This window comes from Corvus brachyrhynchos, unplaced genomic scaffold (assembly GCF_000691975.1).
Source record: "Corvus brachyrhynchos isolate BGI_N302 unplaced genomic scaffold, ASM69197v1 scaffold23, whole genome shotgun sequence".
NCBI classification, from domain to species: Eukaryota; Metazoa; Chordata; class Aves; order Passeriformes; family Corvidae; genus Corvus; species Corvus brachyrhynchos.
In genome coordinates, this window is record NW_008238983.1 from 5,959,753 (window position 1) to 5,976,131 (window position 16,379).

The window sequence follows — 16,379 nt, forward strand, 5'->3', positions numbered from 1 at the left end:
GGATCTGGGGCAAACCAACTGGGAATAGAAGTGGGGAAGGTACAGATGAACCATTGGGGTACAGAGAACATATGAAAATACAATAAAAACATCGCATCACCACAGGGAGCCACTCTCCAGGAGCTTGGATTTAATGGTAGAAAGAATCCGAAGAAATAAAACAATGGCAACAGCTTATCTAATGTTATACCAAAACAGAAATGACAAATTCTACTTTTCGAAAAACTTTTTTCATTTTGGAATATATCGAATCAAAACCAAAGTATTTTAGCAAGCCTGTTTAAGGGAATGAGGCTTTATATGATGTGCCTTTCCTACACCTTTAGTGAACAGATGGGTAGTAATCCTTTATGCAAGCAGTTGGGGCACTAAAGAAAATGTTGTCATTTTTTCTCCTGCTAGCCATTTATCTATTTAATTCTTTGACAGAACAGAGGAAATGTAACTAAATGTTCTGTTTTAATTAAAATGAAAGTAAATTTATTAGTCGGGGAAACTCTGTGTTCTGTTTATGCTTGGGGAACAAAACAAACATACGTCTGCTTCATTGTTTGTCACCATCTAACACGAGGTTATTTCTTGTTGCTTATTTGGCCTATTAAACAGATCATACTAGTCATAAACTTAATTTTTCTTAATTCTAACTAATTATAGAGAGCACTAATAAGTAAATGGCAAAAGAAAAGCACATCCTGAGAAACATTCCAGTAGATGGTGGTTTTATTAACTAAATGGCAACCATGGCATTACCTACATGACAGCATGTAATTGGCTGGTGGAACTGCAGTATTTCTTTAAGTAGAAACAAATATAGTAAGAATTTGTTTCTTGACTCTCATTTCTATTTCTTTGGTTGTCTTATTGCCTGGCTAGAGGAATGCAACAGAGGGGCAGCAAGGAGGGGCTTTTACCTTGGTGATATCAAAGACTTATCTCTACTGGAATTTTTAAACCTTCAGTAAAATCTTATGATCTACCACTTGTCCTAAGTACACTGGAAGGGGATATACACACAAGGCTAGGCACTGCAGAATAGGAAGTATGCCATGCTTACATATTAGCCTTTATGGGGGAGAACCCCCATCAGATACAGTGGTTAAGGATGCTGCTGTGGACAGCGCTATATGGCTTTTAACTTTGTTTGTCATTTGATGCTTCTAAATAAAAATGCTGTCCACCTAAGCTTTCAGAATTTGGAAGTGACCAAGAAGATTATCCTTTGTTTCACTTCCCCTCAGTTTCTTCCCCTTCCAGAAACATACTCAGATGTGTCCTTTTTCCTACTCAAATTGGAAATTAGATTAATCCAGTTAAGAGAAACACTGGGATTAGACATTAACTGATTCTACAGCCCTGTACTAAAAACTATTGTCCCACAAAGTGATGTAGAAGCTCTACTACAAAGCTCAGTAAATTTCAAAATTCAACTTTTGTCCTATGTTAGTGCTCAATATAATTACAAAATATGACTACTACAAATATAGGGCAAATTTTTCCCCTTGTGACAAAGAAGGCCAACAGAATCCTGGGTTGCATTAGAAAAGCATTACCAGCAGGTTAAGGGAAGTTGTCCATTGCCTCCGTCCTGGTGAGGCCCATCTGGAGTGCTGAGTCCCATTCTTAGCCCCCAGTACACGACACACGTACTAGAGCAAGTGCAGCAAACAGTGGTGTACCTTATTAATGGATCAGAACATCCACCATATCAGGTGAAGCAGAGAGCTGGTCCTGTTCGGCCTGGAGAGGAGAAAGCTCTGGGGAGGTCTTACCAAAATGTAAAAATACCTGATGAAGCAGGGGAGGTAAAGAGGAAACCAGACTCCTCTCAGTGGTGCCCATTGACTGGGCATGAAACTATGAGCATACATTTAAATATTTAAATATATTGTTGGTCCTGTACCTTTTTGGAAGGAGCTAAATAATATATGTACACATTTTCATACTGGAAGAAGTGCTAAAGAAGAATAACTGGAAAAACATACAGCTATAGTACAGGGAATATAGGATACAGTACAGAAGGACTGCTAAGTTTCAGTGAAGAATCTGTACCAAGAATTTCCCAATTTTTCCTTCACATATCTTCAGCATGGTTCAGCATTATGGTTTCAATGGAAAGGATATTTTTCACTTCAGTAGAAGTTGCATCATCATCTTGTAACATTTTACATTTCCCCTTTTTTGATCTGCCATTAGCCTACTGAATGCTGAGTCTAAGAGAAGCAATTTCTTTATCTTAGTAAAGATAAAAAGTACATAATATGCCCCAGAAATAATATGCTTTTAGATAATATTATGAAAATCTATCTTTATATTGTCCCAGGAGCCTTTGCTTGTTAGTTTTTTACTACCTCTAAGCAAGAATTTATTAAAGCTCTTGTTACAGTGGGAAAGAAGGTTGTATCTCACTTCCAGCTGTAAGAACCAAACTCCACCATATATAATGTTCATTATTTGAAATAGAACATATTTGTATCTGATGCTTTATATAGGATATATGAATAGCCATTTGCAACAATTCAGAGAACCTTGACCTGTGAGGATTTAATACCAGTCTGTGTATGAAAAAAAGTTTATGTTTTGCCAACATTAATTTCAAAAACATCAGGATAATTTCATTGCAAGATCTAAACTTACAAAAATTCCACCCATTACACATGAGCATTACATAGTTACCAGAAAGTATCCCATTTTACACTGGTCACTTCATGACCTACAATTACACAGTTGTATTAGTTTCCTAGGAAACACCCCAATTAAGCAAGTTTCTTGATTGAAAGGGGTCTATTACAAATGCTAGTGTGAAATTCCACAGGATGGGCAGAAAGATCTACTAATGTCTAAGTCAATCACATCATTGCCTTCAACTGAGTCTTCCTTCTTGTCTGTTTTCGTGCAGAGACTGCAAGATTGACACACCACGCTACTCTTTTATGGCCCTTTATATTTTTTTCTATCTTTCCTGCATTCAGAGAGGGACTGATTAGCTCAGAGTTTTATGGTAACAGGTACGAAAATGCCAGGTATTATGTTGTTTTCTCCAAGTCCTGTCAGTATATTTTACCTGCTGTTTCATGTAATACTAAAGGCAAGTGACTATATTATCACAAGATTTTTGTGACTGGCAACTGTTATTGGCATCATATATCTAGGAACAGCTGTTGTTGTTTTATTAGAAAATACTCCAGTGATGCTTAGTGTAGAAGGAGCCAAGGCAGTATCAGCAGCACCATTCTCTGCAATTAGTATAGTGTAGAATTTGCTAACATGTATTAAAAATTTACTTTTTGTAATCAACTATTTAAATTTTTTAGAGGAAATGTATGCCTTACAGAATATTCAGAGAGACCATACACAAAATGAACTGTCTTAATCCTATTCCCTCTGCATATTTGTGCATGTTACCAAATTAAAAATAAAAATATAGAAGCATGATATGAGAATCCTCCAGAGTTTTCATTAGGAACATGAACATGACTCAGTATGTTCATCTACTAGACAAGTTAAAAATTTCTGTCCTACCACTATGTATCAGAAAATGAAAAATTTAACTGCTGTAATCTATTTTGGTATGGTTTTCTGTTAGGTATCTAGAGATAGAAAGGTAACAATATTGTAAATGCATTTGATGTCAAAATTATTTTTGCATTTTTATGTTTTACTACACTTAGATCCTTTTTTAAACAAAAATAGCAGTAGCATGGTGAGTCAATTATGTCCCATTGTGATGCATCATCAAACTATCATCAAACTATATACATTATTTTTATATTCAACTTGACATATGATGCTTCTAAACTCGAGGCCCAATTGTTAATTCCACTTATTGATATATTTTTAGATGATCATTTCTAAAGAACTGTCATTAGCAAATCATACACAAACTTTTAAGAAAATTCACTCCTGCATAAATTAGTAGTTTTAAGAATATTTATTAATAACTCAGTAAATAAAATGTTCATCTATTAAGATGAGAAACATAGCTTGGTAGGGAGTGTCAAATATGTTCTCCGATGTACAGCTGGGTCTGGTTCTTATGCACTGCAGCTGAGAACAAAAATAATGATTTGTGAATGTGAAATTGGTGGCACCAAATGGTAGAATCCTTTGTTTTCACTCCTTCAAATCTAGGAAAAAGGGAAGGGGTTTGTGAATTTTTGTAGACTGAGAAGTTGCTGCTGGAGGTAGAGCTAACTATGTTATTCCCTGATGTTTTTGAACAAGAACATGAAAATTCCCAGTGCAGTTGCTCTCAGCATGTGAGCAGAGGTTCTTGGCAGCGACTGAGCTAATATTCTTCAACTGCAGTTATTAGAGTGCACGTGTTTAAGAAAGAGTTGGACTTTAACTTGGCAACATCCTTATCCCAATATGAACTTAGCCATCCCTAATCCATCTGTCTTGCCTACAGGAACTTTGCAATCTATAAATGACCTGGAATTTTCATTACTTTATGTATTAATGAACCACTTAGAGTTTTTTTAATTGGTTGAATGTTAGCTGGATGATTAGCTCTCTAGCAGTTACCTGCAAGACAATCAATGCATGTTTAGTATATTAAGCACCCACAAAGAGAAACTGATTTTGTGACCATGTTCTATAATTTATTAACTGGAACAACAGAAGAATAATTTTGTTTTAAATCTGTAGAAACTAGTTTATTTCTGGTACAGCTATACATGTCCTTCAAAACTCATCTATCCCCTTTTCAGTATTGCTTTTAAACATAGAAAGTCCACAAGTTAGAAGGGACAAAAAGACCCTCTTCTTTTCTTCTGGCCCTGTAATCATTGTCACAAGCTCTCAAGTCTAGGAAGGGAAATTACTGAACGCGACTGACAAAGTTCTGTATTTTGATATACTTCTAGAATTGTGTAAGTTTTCTGAATTCCTTAGGCAAGACCCATGCACACCATGGCTTCAAGGGTTATATCCAAATTTCCTTGGAATTCCTCTGGGAATCTGCTGCAGTCCCAGACACTAACTTCATTTTGAGGTTCTTTTCGTCAGACTTTATTTCCCCATGACAAATTCAAATTCTTTTAGCATTCAAACTGATGAAAAGATTGACCTAACATCAGTAACATCAAATCTCAGTATTTAGTCTTAAAATGTAGGCTTAAAAGAAATGTCAGAGTTCATTGAGGCTAATTTTTTCAAACTGTCAGTTTTGCCTTGAAATGGTGTAATTTTGAATTCTTAAGAAAACTTTGATCATTGCATATTAAATTAGTCTGCAATACTGGCTATAATCTCTTTACACAGATATTCTTTACTCCTGCCTGTGAGAAGACTCTAAAATATGTCAATACAAATGCATGCGCATGTATTTATTTTATAAATATATATAGAGAGAAGAATTATATATAATATAATATAAATATATATAATATAAAGAATTGCAGATTTTCACCTTCTAAATGCCTTTCTGGAGCATCAAGACTTCCCTCTGCTTGTCAAACATCCTATTGCAGTAACAAATGAGTTGATGACTTATGCTCTGAGTAACTGGTGAATATTCATAATTCCATTTTATTAAATGGAAATTAGTGAGAAAAGAGCTTAAAAAGAAAATGTTTTGTTTTCAACTGTATCCCTGGGTTGTTACACCTAAGCAGCATTTCATCCAAGGGTAGGTAGGCTGAAAGGCAACCCTATATTTCATCTCTTCCATTTTATGCACTGAGGATTGTTTGACATGAATTTGTTTTCATGTGAAATTGTCTGGACTTTAAGAGAATGAAAGGAAACATGTATCTTTTCATTCCTTTTTTCCCTCATTTTTCCCCCTCCATGTTACTAATGCAACTACCTCCCTGGAAAGGGGATTAAATATTTGCTTCTGCCATAGTGCAGTAAAATAGTGAAAGCATCTGGATAAAAGCAGCCCATCCCCCAGATCATGAGATCTGAATCTGAAGCTATGCACAACCTAACAGAAGTTGCATGAGAGAGAACATTCTGAAGACTGTGTATTAAAGCATTGATTCATGTGTTCTGCAGTTGCAAGCCAGAGGACGTATAAACAGCAAACTGAAATGGCTTCCATTTCATTCCCTCCAAGAGCTTACACCCCCCAAATTCAAACAACTAGCTGCTTCTTGCATTCAATTCCCTATCCTGCTAGCAAAATCATTTTTAATGTATATTGCTGGGCAGCTCAGAGTGATTTTGTTTGAAAAGTTCTCTAAATCCAGCAGTCAAAGTGATCTCAGTGAGCAGTGTTGTTCTTTCCTTATAATCTGGTGTAACAGCTTCTCTTCTGGTTATGTTAAATTGTAGAATCACTCTTTTCAGCTCTCCTTTTCAAATCTAGATCATTTGTATATGGGGTACCTATCATTTGTACTTCAGATGCTGCTTCTGACCCATAATACATTATAAAAAATAGGCAGGAGCTTTCTTTTCTTTCATCTTGTCATTTCCTGCCGGAGCTTTGGGACTCAAGCACGCTCTGGTTTCATGGCTCACTCCAGGGTACATGTCCTGCTGGCTGGAAGCAAGGTTCCTTTGCACCAGCAGGGAATGTGCCAGGGCTTTCACTTGTATGTTAATTACATTTTTAATACGCTGCCTTAGCAGGTTGGATAAGCAGAGTCTGACACGGTTGCCCCATTCCTGAAACCCTGAATCAGGAGAATGCCATTAATCTTAATTCCGAATAAGGTGTGTTTGGAGTTAAAATGTTATACAAGGTCCAGATTTTTGAATTACTTTTGCATCACCCAGCCTGTCTTGATCCAGACCAGCCTGAAATGGCACAAATTATCCACCAACTTACAGTCACTGGTGTAGTGATATGAATATAGGGGTGTTAGAGGGCAGGAAATCTTTAAAGGAGTAGGGCTGATCTGGCAGGGGACAGGTTGTTAATGTGACACCTGTGCCCCACCAGGATTGGAAGGAGACGTTAAAGGGCATCATTCAGTCTGAATCTTACAGCCACCGCCGGACCATGTGGACGGCTGATGAACGAGCCGGGCAGTGGAATGTTTAGCAGGCTGTGACGACTTTGCACAGAAATAGGAAAATTTATCGCCGGCTTACCACAGCAGTGCCGTACTGCCCGCTTTCGGTGGCGCGCCCCTTCTGTGCACTCCCGCCCCGCTCGGCAGCCCAGCCCTCCCGGCCCCCGGCCCCCCTTCCCGGCACCGAATTTAGGGGCTCGCTGTCACCAAGCTGGAGCCGTCCTTCTTCTGCACCTCAAGCACCAAAAGGGGGGTTTCGCAGCCGCCGCGCAGTTGCCGGACAAGGATATTCCTGTGCCCGAACGCACCGGTTATATCGGTACGGGAGGACAGATGGATGGATGGATGGATGGATCGGTATGTGGATGGATGAATCGCGCATCTGTCCGAGCGCCAGGGCTACCCCTGCTCTGCTGTTGCGCGCAGGAGGCTGCGTGCGGCCCCGAGTGCTGGAGCCGGGGAAAACAAGGCGGGGAGGGGAGAAGGACGGGGGCGGGCGGACGAATGCGGAGCCGGGGCCGGGTACCTCTCTGAGGACGGCGAGCAGCTGTGCCGCCAGCACCGCGAAAAGTCCCCATTTGCTTCTTATAAATTAAAGTGCCTTGTCACCAGTTAGGGCAAGTCAGCCAAGGTAAGGCTTAAATAAAATGCCACTTTAATATGTGACAACATGGATATTTCTGGACAGCGGTGCCGCTAACACAGCCTTCCGAGTAGCGCAAAATATTTTGTGCAATAATGCTATCGTAGTGGGTGCACAACCTGTAATTTGTCTGTGTTAAAGTTGCCGCTTGCACGTAAGCCTTACCCTTGTGGTGCTGTAGAAACGTGTTTGCTTATCCGAGGCAGTTGCAAAGGGACCTGCAAAATACAGGCTTAGAAAGGCAGCGGCGCTCTGTGTATGTGTTTGTGTGTGACCGTGCTCGTAATACCTACAGTTCTGCTCCTTAACTTATGGGGATAAATGTGCAGATGCGTTTTAATGGTGATGGCAGGCAGATTCTTTAGCTCGACTCGCATATGTGAGCCTTTTTTTACCATAAAAACGCGTGCCATGTTGAACTATATGTGAAGAACATTAAGGTTGGTATTTGAATAGCAATTTCAGGGGTTTGGGTCGGTCCCGTTCCCCCCCCTCCCCCTTGTTTGTAATATTATATGTGATAACTGAGGATTGAAATTGCAGCAAGAGAAGACCTCCTGCAGATTTACCTTTAGCTGCTTGTTAAAGCTTATGCAGTCACCTAACTTTACTTTGTGTAAAGGGCACTGTAAATAATGCACAGGCAGAAATAAATCTTCTCTTGATTTCCTCCTAGCCCACCCCAATAGTACATTTCCTAATGAACAAAAACTGTTATGTGCCTTTAGTTCACACCACATTTTGACTGATTGAACTGTCAGTGGTCTGGAACTGGGTGCTTTGGCAAGCAAGGAGTTCCTCAGGATGACTGCCCTAGTGTATATCTTTGAAAACAACATAGTCCTGAACCTGTGTGTGTATGTGTGTTTCTGTGAGAGTGTACATGAGTGACAAGATACAAGGAGGACAGGGTACAGAAGCCAATGAAATGTGGCAAACATAGATGTCTGCATGTATTTCTCTGACTGGATTTCTGTAAAGCAGTATCAGCATTTCTTATATTTTAATGTAGTTTATAATTCAGATTAGGGTTTGGGATAAATTCAATTTCACATGCATCAATGCCCCATTAGTTTTTCACAGTCAAAAGAAATACAATGGAAAATACAGGTAAAATTATGACTTCAGTTAACACAGGTGAAAAAATCACTTCAAGGTACAGAATTTATTTTTCATTCCGAGACACTAAGCATAGCTCCTTCATTTCCAAGTCTTTACTTCTATGCTGCAGTCAACCATACACAGTTGTGTGAAAACACTGAAGCCTTCCTTCTGCATAAATTATCCTTCTACTGAATAATAGTAAATGTTTGTTTTCAGGGCAAATATAAAATTAATTTAAAAGTTTGGCACATGCTTGGCATTTTGCCTAACTGTAAAGGTAAGAAGATTGATTTAGAGAAATAACCAAAAGGCTTCCCTAACCTACTTCACTGCCTTTAACAGAATATTTCATTTCATACTTTTGTGAAGAAGATATAGTATGGTATAGTTACCTAATGCAAATTAAGGTGTGGCTCTTTTTTTTTTTATGTATACCTATGGAAAAAGTGTAATACTCTTCTTTTGTAGTTAAAGTTACTAATCATCCTACTTAAAGACTACGATAAATAATTTTTTTTTTCATTTCTCCTTAGAAAATGTCAATCAAACAGAAAACAAACAAACAATCCAACCAAAAACCCCACAAAACAAATCAAGGAAACAACCAAACCAACCCATTTACTATTACCTACTTTTTTAAAAAATGTCAGGAGAAGTAGTGTGTCAGGCAGCACTTTACTTTAAACAGGAGCAAATCCAGTGCACAAGCGTGGCTTAGGGGGCACTGTGCTACTGACTGAACCATTTACAGATGAGATTCAAAACTAAAAGCCTTCCACTTGCAGGTATTGAAGATCCTAGAAGACTTTCTCGGATAGGATTGCTGACTCTTCTATTAGGACAAAATACCAGTCAAAGTTTTTATACTTTGCACAGTTTAATTCCTCAAGTAGCTTAATTTGAGAGCATTGTTCTTTACTACCTACATTAAAAATGTTGTTTAGTGTTTTTGTCCTGCAATGCAGAGACTGTAACTCAGCCACTTCGTTGGTGCATGCTGTGCTAATTCATGGTAGTAGTTCTGGTGAGCATATGCAAAGTTATAAAACAACTGGGGATAAATGTCTTCAACATCCAAAATTAGTGTATGAGGGTGCATGTGTGCACACCAGAGAAGCACAGTTGTTGCTGCACCAGTACTGACATTCCTGTGGTGCATAAAATTTACATAATACCCTTCAGGGAATAATCTGTACTTAAAAGTGACTATATATATATTTTTTTAAATAATTTTGTCTCTGAACTCTTAAACATTTAAGATGTGAGCTCTAAACATTAAAGATATGAGGAATTGAACTATTAGTTCTCAATATGGTTGTTTGGAAGATTTCAACCTTTATCTCTGGCTGATAAATGAAATTTGAAAGGTATGAAAAATTCTGTTAACCATAGCTCCTGCTCATGGTTAAGAGCTGCAGTTCTGTTAATACAATTAGTGCTAAAAATTATCAGTCTTATCAGATTAATAAAACCAGCTAAATACCAGTGAGTCATCTGTTCCAAGTGGATGAACATGAGCTCCTGTTTGGACAGCTAACAGCTAGTTAGCCCTGGCAGACCTGTCCTGCAAAGAGGCCTAAGATAAACCAACCATCAAGACACCATGGGGCACAGTTTCTTTGTTTATAGGCAATGCAAAAAAAGGGTGACCACTGACATGGCAGGCAGGGGATAAAATACGTAGTAAAACCCACCCAACACCACAAAGGGACTGTATTTATAGAAGAGATTCTAACCGTCTTCTCCTAGAGGGAAACGATACATGCGTGAAGGTCATAAGAAGAAACTCCATATGAAAACCCCAGCATAGCCTACAAAGGTTTATATAATCCAGCATGTATATCTCACTAGCCTTAATTATTAGAAAACTTATTTTACATGGTCAATAGTGCTGTAGTTTAAATAGTATGTGTATAGTCTGGTGATAAATCAGGGTGAAGTGCTTACACTTCATCATATACTTGATGGGCAGTCTTGGAAACGTCCCTGAAGCGCTCTGTAACTTCATGTATGACATGAGCATTGCACAATAATAATAGAATGAATATTGCATGACACTGTTTAAAAGAAATGCTGCAGAACCTAATACTGAAGTGTTACTGTCCCCATTACTCTATTCTTCAGTTTTGAATTATACACAATTTTGCTATTCATTTCCAGCAAACGAAGCTACATGGAATTTGGAAATTCAAAGAATGGAAGTGTAATTTTTAAGAAGCTTCTGAACTGAGAGCTAAAAAAATCATGTATCATATAAGGGAGAACAAAGATTGGCAGGATAAGATTTTTTTTCTTCCCAGATCAGGTTTTATCAGAAAAACAGTTCATACTGAAATGTTTTAAAAGATGCTTTTAATAATGTACCATTACTTTTTTTCTTTTTTTTTTTTTTTTTGACTGGTTTTTATATTCACAAGAAGAATCAACAGGATTTAAAAGAAACCAGTTTGGGATTTGAAAGGAGTAAATAAGACAAATCTCCTATTTAGGGGTTGTTTTTATGTGGAGGAAGTTGCTGTTTCAGGTTTGTTTTGGTTTTTTTTTTTTTTTTATAAATCATGTCTTTGTGGATTGAACATAACCAGAATAACATAGTCATGTAGCTTTATAAGTAATTGAAAAGCAACTTGGTAGCATTTGCACATCTGCAGTCCTTATATAATGAAAATACATTCAGCGGTTGCTTGAGGCCTGGAAGAAATGCAGTTTTGCTTTATGGCAATTGTCATTTTTATTTTTGTGGAATTAGTTCAAACTTGGGCAGAGTTAAAGCTGGGTTTATTATCACAGAATAGACAAAGCATTTTTTTACAATTACAGACTTTTCTCCCCACTCCTTATGAAATTGCTTGCTTCTTTTAAGCAAACCTTCTTGAAAAAGGGAATATATTTAGGTCACAGACATATTATTCCATTCTCACTTCACCTTACCTAGATTTCGATATAATTTATCCGGTGCTTACATGGACAAATTTCAAGGCTGTTTATGAAGTGTGGTGTAAAAATACCCAAGCTAGCTGAGGTATCAGCTGCATTTCTACCATAGGACTGTGGTGATCTGTGACACTTTTGTTCTTTGTAGTACCGCACAGACTAATGTAATATTGAACCCTGAAATTGCTCCGCAAAAGATATCAGCCACATTGTCTTGACTTAACAGATGGGATGAGTGAGGCAATAGGACCATCAGGCTTTTCCTTAGGAGAGTGTTGGATGGAGAAGTGGGAACTGCCATTTCCTCATTCAGGTCCTCTCTTAGATGGGGACAGTGAACTGGGCACTTGCAAATCAGATATCTTCAAGTTTTTCATGTACTTCAGTTGCTTGAACCGTTCTTGGAGAAATCTGTCTCTCCTTGGTAGTGATATAGAAGTACACACTTCAATATATGTGGTTAAATACTTCGTAGCACGTCTTCTCCCTGTGCAGTATTCCTGTTGAAAACAACCAACTCTTTATTTGGTTGACTCCTGGTTTTGGCATTTCCAGGTGTATCATAGAATCATGAAATGGTTTGGATTGAAAGGGACCTTTAAAGAACATCTAATCCAACCTGCTCTGCTCTGCCACAGGCGTAGTCATCTTTCACCAGACCAGGTTGCTCAAAGCCTTGAACACTGCCAGAGATGGGACATCCACACTTTCTATGGGCAGCCTGTTCCAGTATCTCCATCATGAACTGTATTGTTTTATAATTAATTGCCATTAAGCCCTCAGAGCACAGTTGTTGGTATATATATGGTATGCGTACACATACACACATATTCTTTGAGACGGTACAAAGAAATTAATAGTAACTTTTTTTAAAAAAAGTTACAATGTTTGGAACTCTTAAAAGCATGTAAAAATTACTAGTAACATTGTTTGGCACTAGACTTAGCAATTTTTTGACCAAAGTCATCTTATGTTCACAGATGGGAATGTGCATTTTCCTAATTATATTAAATTATTTATTTGAATTCTATGATCAGTCAACTTAACCAAATCAGTAATATATTGTTATAAAAGTTATACATTTGGATTTGAATACTGTCTACTTTACATCTTGCTCTTGCTGGGCGGTGGGAAAGCTGTGAAGGAAAATCTTTTGTTTCAAGAGATATGATTGCTTTCATTTTCAATTATTATACTTTGCCCAGAGAAAATAATCTTGTTTTGTCTTTTACTTGTGAACAAAATTTATATATTGGGCCATTGTTTGAAGGATGTTTTAGCATGTTACTTCATATTGGGGTGAAATTTCTCAGGCTTGTATTCGGTCAAACTTTCAGTCATGTTCTGCTGTTGATGATATGACAATAGATAGAATAAGTAATTTTTTAAAATAGCAGCATGAATACAATCTCTATAATTGCAGGGCAAGCATTTGAGGTATTCAGAGCCAGGTTTGAGACTGCCTCAGTGTATCCTGTCCTATGTGTAAGGTACAAGTGTTCCTTCAGTAGAGAACCTTCCTATAAGTAGTGAAAAATTTAGTAGTTTAGCAATTGTCTCAGGCCAATAATGCTGCTATTAATTTTCAGGGTGTTGGAGTGCGTATGCATGTGTTTGTGCATATTTGAAGGAAAACAGTTGCTAAAAGGGAGCTAGTTCCTTTAGTTTGTTCAATAGCGAGAAAGATTTCAATTGACTGTAAAAAGGTATTTTTAACACTGATGTATTGTATTAGCACCAGGGAAGTGCTGACTGTTCTAAATGTAAAATCTTAGCTTTCAGGAGAGGTGAAATAAAACTAGGGCATATAAACAGCATTTTAGCATGTTAGCCATTAACTGCTCATGGCAAGTGCCAGTGTTTAAAAATAAAAGGGAAACTCATTTCTGTCTGGATTACAGTCCTCAATCACTATTTCTTGTATGTTTTACATTTGGTCTTTCAATAAATAATAAGCTTCCTTACTGGAGTAATAAAATCAAGAGAAAAGCTACGCCTCATTTATTACATGCAATTTCCACACATTTTGCTGATGAAGAAAATTTGTTATATATTTGCTGTCCATTAAAGCATGAGTTCTTGCATTCATATTAGGGAATTTGAGCTCAGAGTTATTATCTTGACTACTCAGCCTAGAGAGATCTTAAATATTTTTCTATTTGCATGAGGGAAGGTATAAAATAATCAGTTCATTTAGCATTGTATGTTAAGTTGGGTTTTTGTATTTTTTTTTTTTAAGTTATGAACCATCTAAGAAACTTCTTCTAGAAAACTGGTGAAGTATAATGACCATTCTTATATTCATTCATTTTCAATGAATGCACAACTAACACTTTGAATCCGGTGCAGCTTTGTACTAGGAACCCTTCTAAGTGGTTTTGGGAAATATCAAAACAACCAGCAAGCTAATATGTTTTCAAGTGGCAGTCAACATTTCTAGCTGGTTGAGCTTCTTTCAGTGTCAGGTAGACTGCCAGAGCATTCACAGTTACAGTTGATCCATACAAGGTCTAGCGTTTCCTAAACTGGATTTATTTGTTATCTTGTGTGTTCTCAGGGCAGCTATTCAAGGCATACAGTTCCCTGTGCATTAACACAGTGGGTGCACCAGAATTGTCCCAAGCAGCAGCAGATAGTTACTGATCCTGCAGCAGATGTGACCTGCTGCCACAAGTCTCTTCAAGCAGCAGGTACCTCTTCCCAGGTGTTTAGCAGGCACGTTATGGGCATGTAGACTGTGCACAGCTCTTAGATACGGAGTGGGTCCCCAGAGCTGACTGAGTGCTGTGGTTCATTCCCCAGCTTGCTGCTGGGACATAAATGCTTTGACTTGACAGTGCATGTCACTTGTGTGCTATAAATTGGACAGTAAGTTTCGAGGGCTTAGGAGGAATGATCATGTTACATGAATATTTTTCTGGAGGAGGCCTTTGCATTTCTCAGATACTACTCAAACAACTGCATCTTTCTGATACCAACCATGTTTTAAACTATAATGGAAAAACATAATGTTGGAGACCTCTTGCTCTGTTAAGTAGGAGTTAGTAGATGGATATGTATTACCAGAGAATCGATCCTCGGAGAACATAGCGGAGCTTATGGAGAATGTATGCAAAAATTATTCAGCCAACATGTGGCTGCTTTTCTCTAGAACTTGGGGGTTTTATTTCCTGAGTTAATTTTCTGCTGGATTAGAGAGCTCTGTCATTTTATAGGAAGGTTTGTCACATTCTAGATCTAAAGCCGAGAAAGTTGGGGAACCAACAGGGGGGATGAAGGGAAAGAAAACTAGGGCAGCGTTTTTTTTATGATCTTTCTTTAGCCATTAGGCAGATGAATGGAAAAGATGACCAGAGGGATGTTCCTTTGTAAGGACCTTTGATAAGTAGCCTAGATGAAAACCTATTCAGGAGGTTCATAAATACCTCTCAAGGAAAGCCAGAAGGAAGACAGTTGACTATGTAGCCTTGCATTGTGACTTGAAGGCTAATGAACTTGAGCTCTTTCAGACTAAATAGGTCAGGTGATGGCTGATTTCCTAAAGCTATTAATGCCTACTGGGCTACTGAAGCCAGTTTGGCTTATGTTACATTATGGTAATGTGTTTGCTATGCTATGTCATATCAATATACCTATAAGTTTTCTAATTCTGAACTGAGACAGGAGATGTCCCCATTTATGTTTGTTTGGGATTTTTTTGATATTTTTATAATGAAAAAGAGGTATAACATTCTTGAAATGCAGTGAGTTTCCTCCACAGGACCATGGTGTGATAATTTTACTCATTATATTATAATGAGCACTTGCTGTATTTATTGTGGAGCTTAATATATTTTAATTACTGTTGTGACTCCCCTGCAGAGCAAAACTTAAGCGTGTCTCCACGTACATGGTTCACTTAAATGAATTTCTTACAAGTTTTGGGACTTGTGAGCACATACTTATTTGCAATATACAGCTGTAATTTTGCTTTTAAAAGCAGGGTATTTCTTAACTTTGCAGAAATCCCAAAACATGGATGCTTGTATATTTAGCATTCATATTTTATACCAGGTGAAAGATGAGTGGTTTCATTAAAACACTCTTGTATTAAAGGGCAGCTTGTAAATTTTTTGTTTGGGATTGTGGTGTATTCATTAAAATTATAGCTCATGAATTAATGTCATTTGGTACTCGACCCCCCCTCCAAATCTGCACCTTTTAGATTCAGGTTTATATTTTTTGAAAAATATTAGTCAATATTAAATAGGTTTATTGAATCTGCAAGCTAATTAGAGGAACTCTAATACAGAATTGGTTTTTGTCTTCTGAAGATTGTCAACATTCTGGCAACAACACTGTATTCAGAAAAATGAGAACAGGGAAAGGAATGTCATATGAATTGACTTGTAGGCAAGGTCTTTAGCCTGTCAGTCTATGTAGTCAATCTTTGTAAATTGCTGGTGATCTTACTGTGACACCAAAGATTTTTATAATTACATTTCTGCAATGTCCACATACAGTGTTAGCCCTGAAGGAAACAGTTTGCTCCTCTCTATGCTTTCATGATGTTGCCAGAAAAGTCAGATTCAAAATGAGGTAACTGCCAATTCAGAAAACCACTTCGTATTTTTAAGTCTCAATGTTGATAAAACAGTATTTTTCAAACAAAGTTGTTTATCTTTTGCAAAACCTGAAGGCCAGCTTCATTTTCTTTTTCTAAAAACTGCAGTATTAGTAAATTCAAACTGATA

At 37.6% G+C, this 16,379-nt stretch overlaps 1 protein-coding gene across 7 annotated transcripts in view; it reads left to right on the forward strand.

Moving 5' to 3' along the window:
• Positions 1 to 16,379, forward strand: part of CDH18 (cadherin 18) — a 520,804-nt gene that overhangs the window by 268,949 nt on the left and 235,476 nt on the right. The window contains exon 1 of one of the 7 annotated variants that reach the window (XM_017738737.1): positions 7,115 to 7,322. The exons of 5 other annotated variants lie outside the window; for them this stretch is intronic. The gene's annotated coding sequence lies outside the window, so the exon portion shown is untranslated. Of the gene's footprint in view, positions 1 to 7,114; positions 7,323 to 7,460; positions 7,597 to 16,379 lie in introns of those variants that run through there. One more of the 7 variants, XM_017738736.1, reaches the window with a different exon arrangement.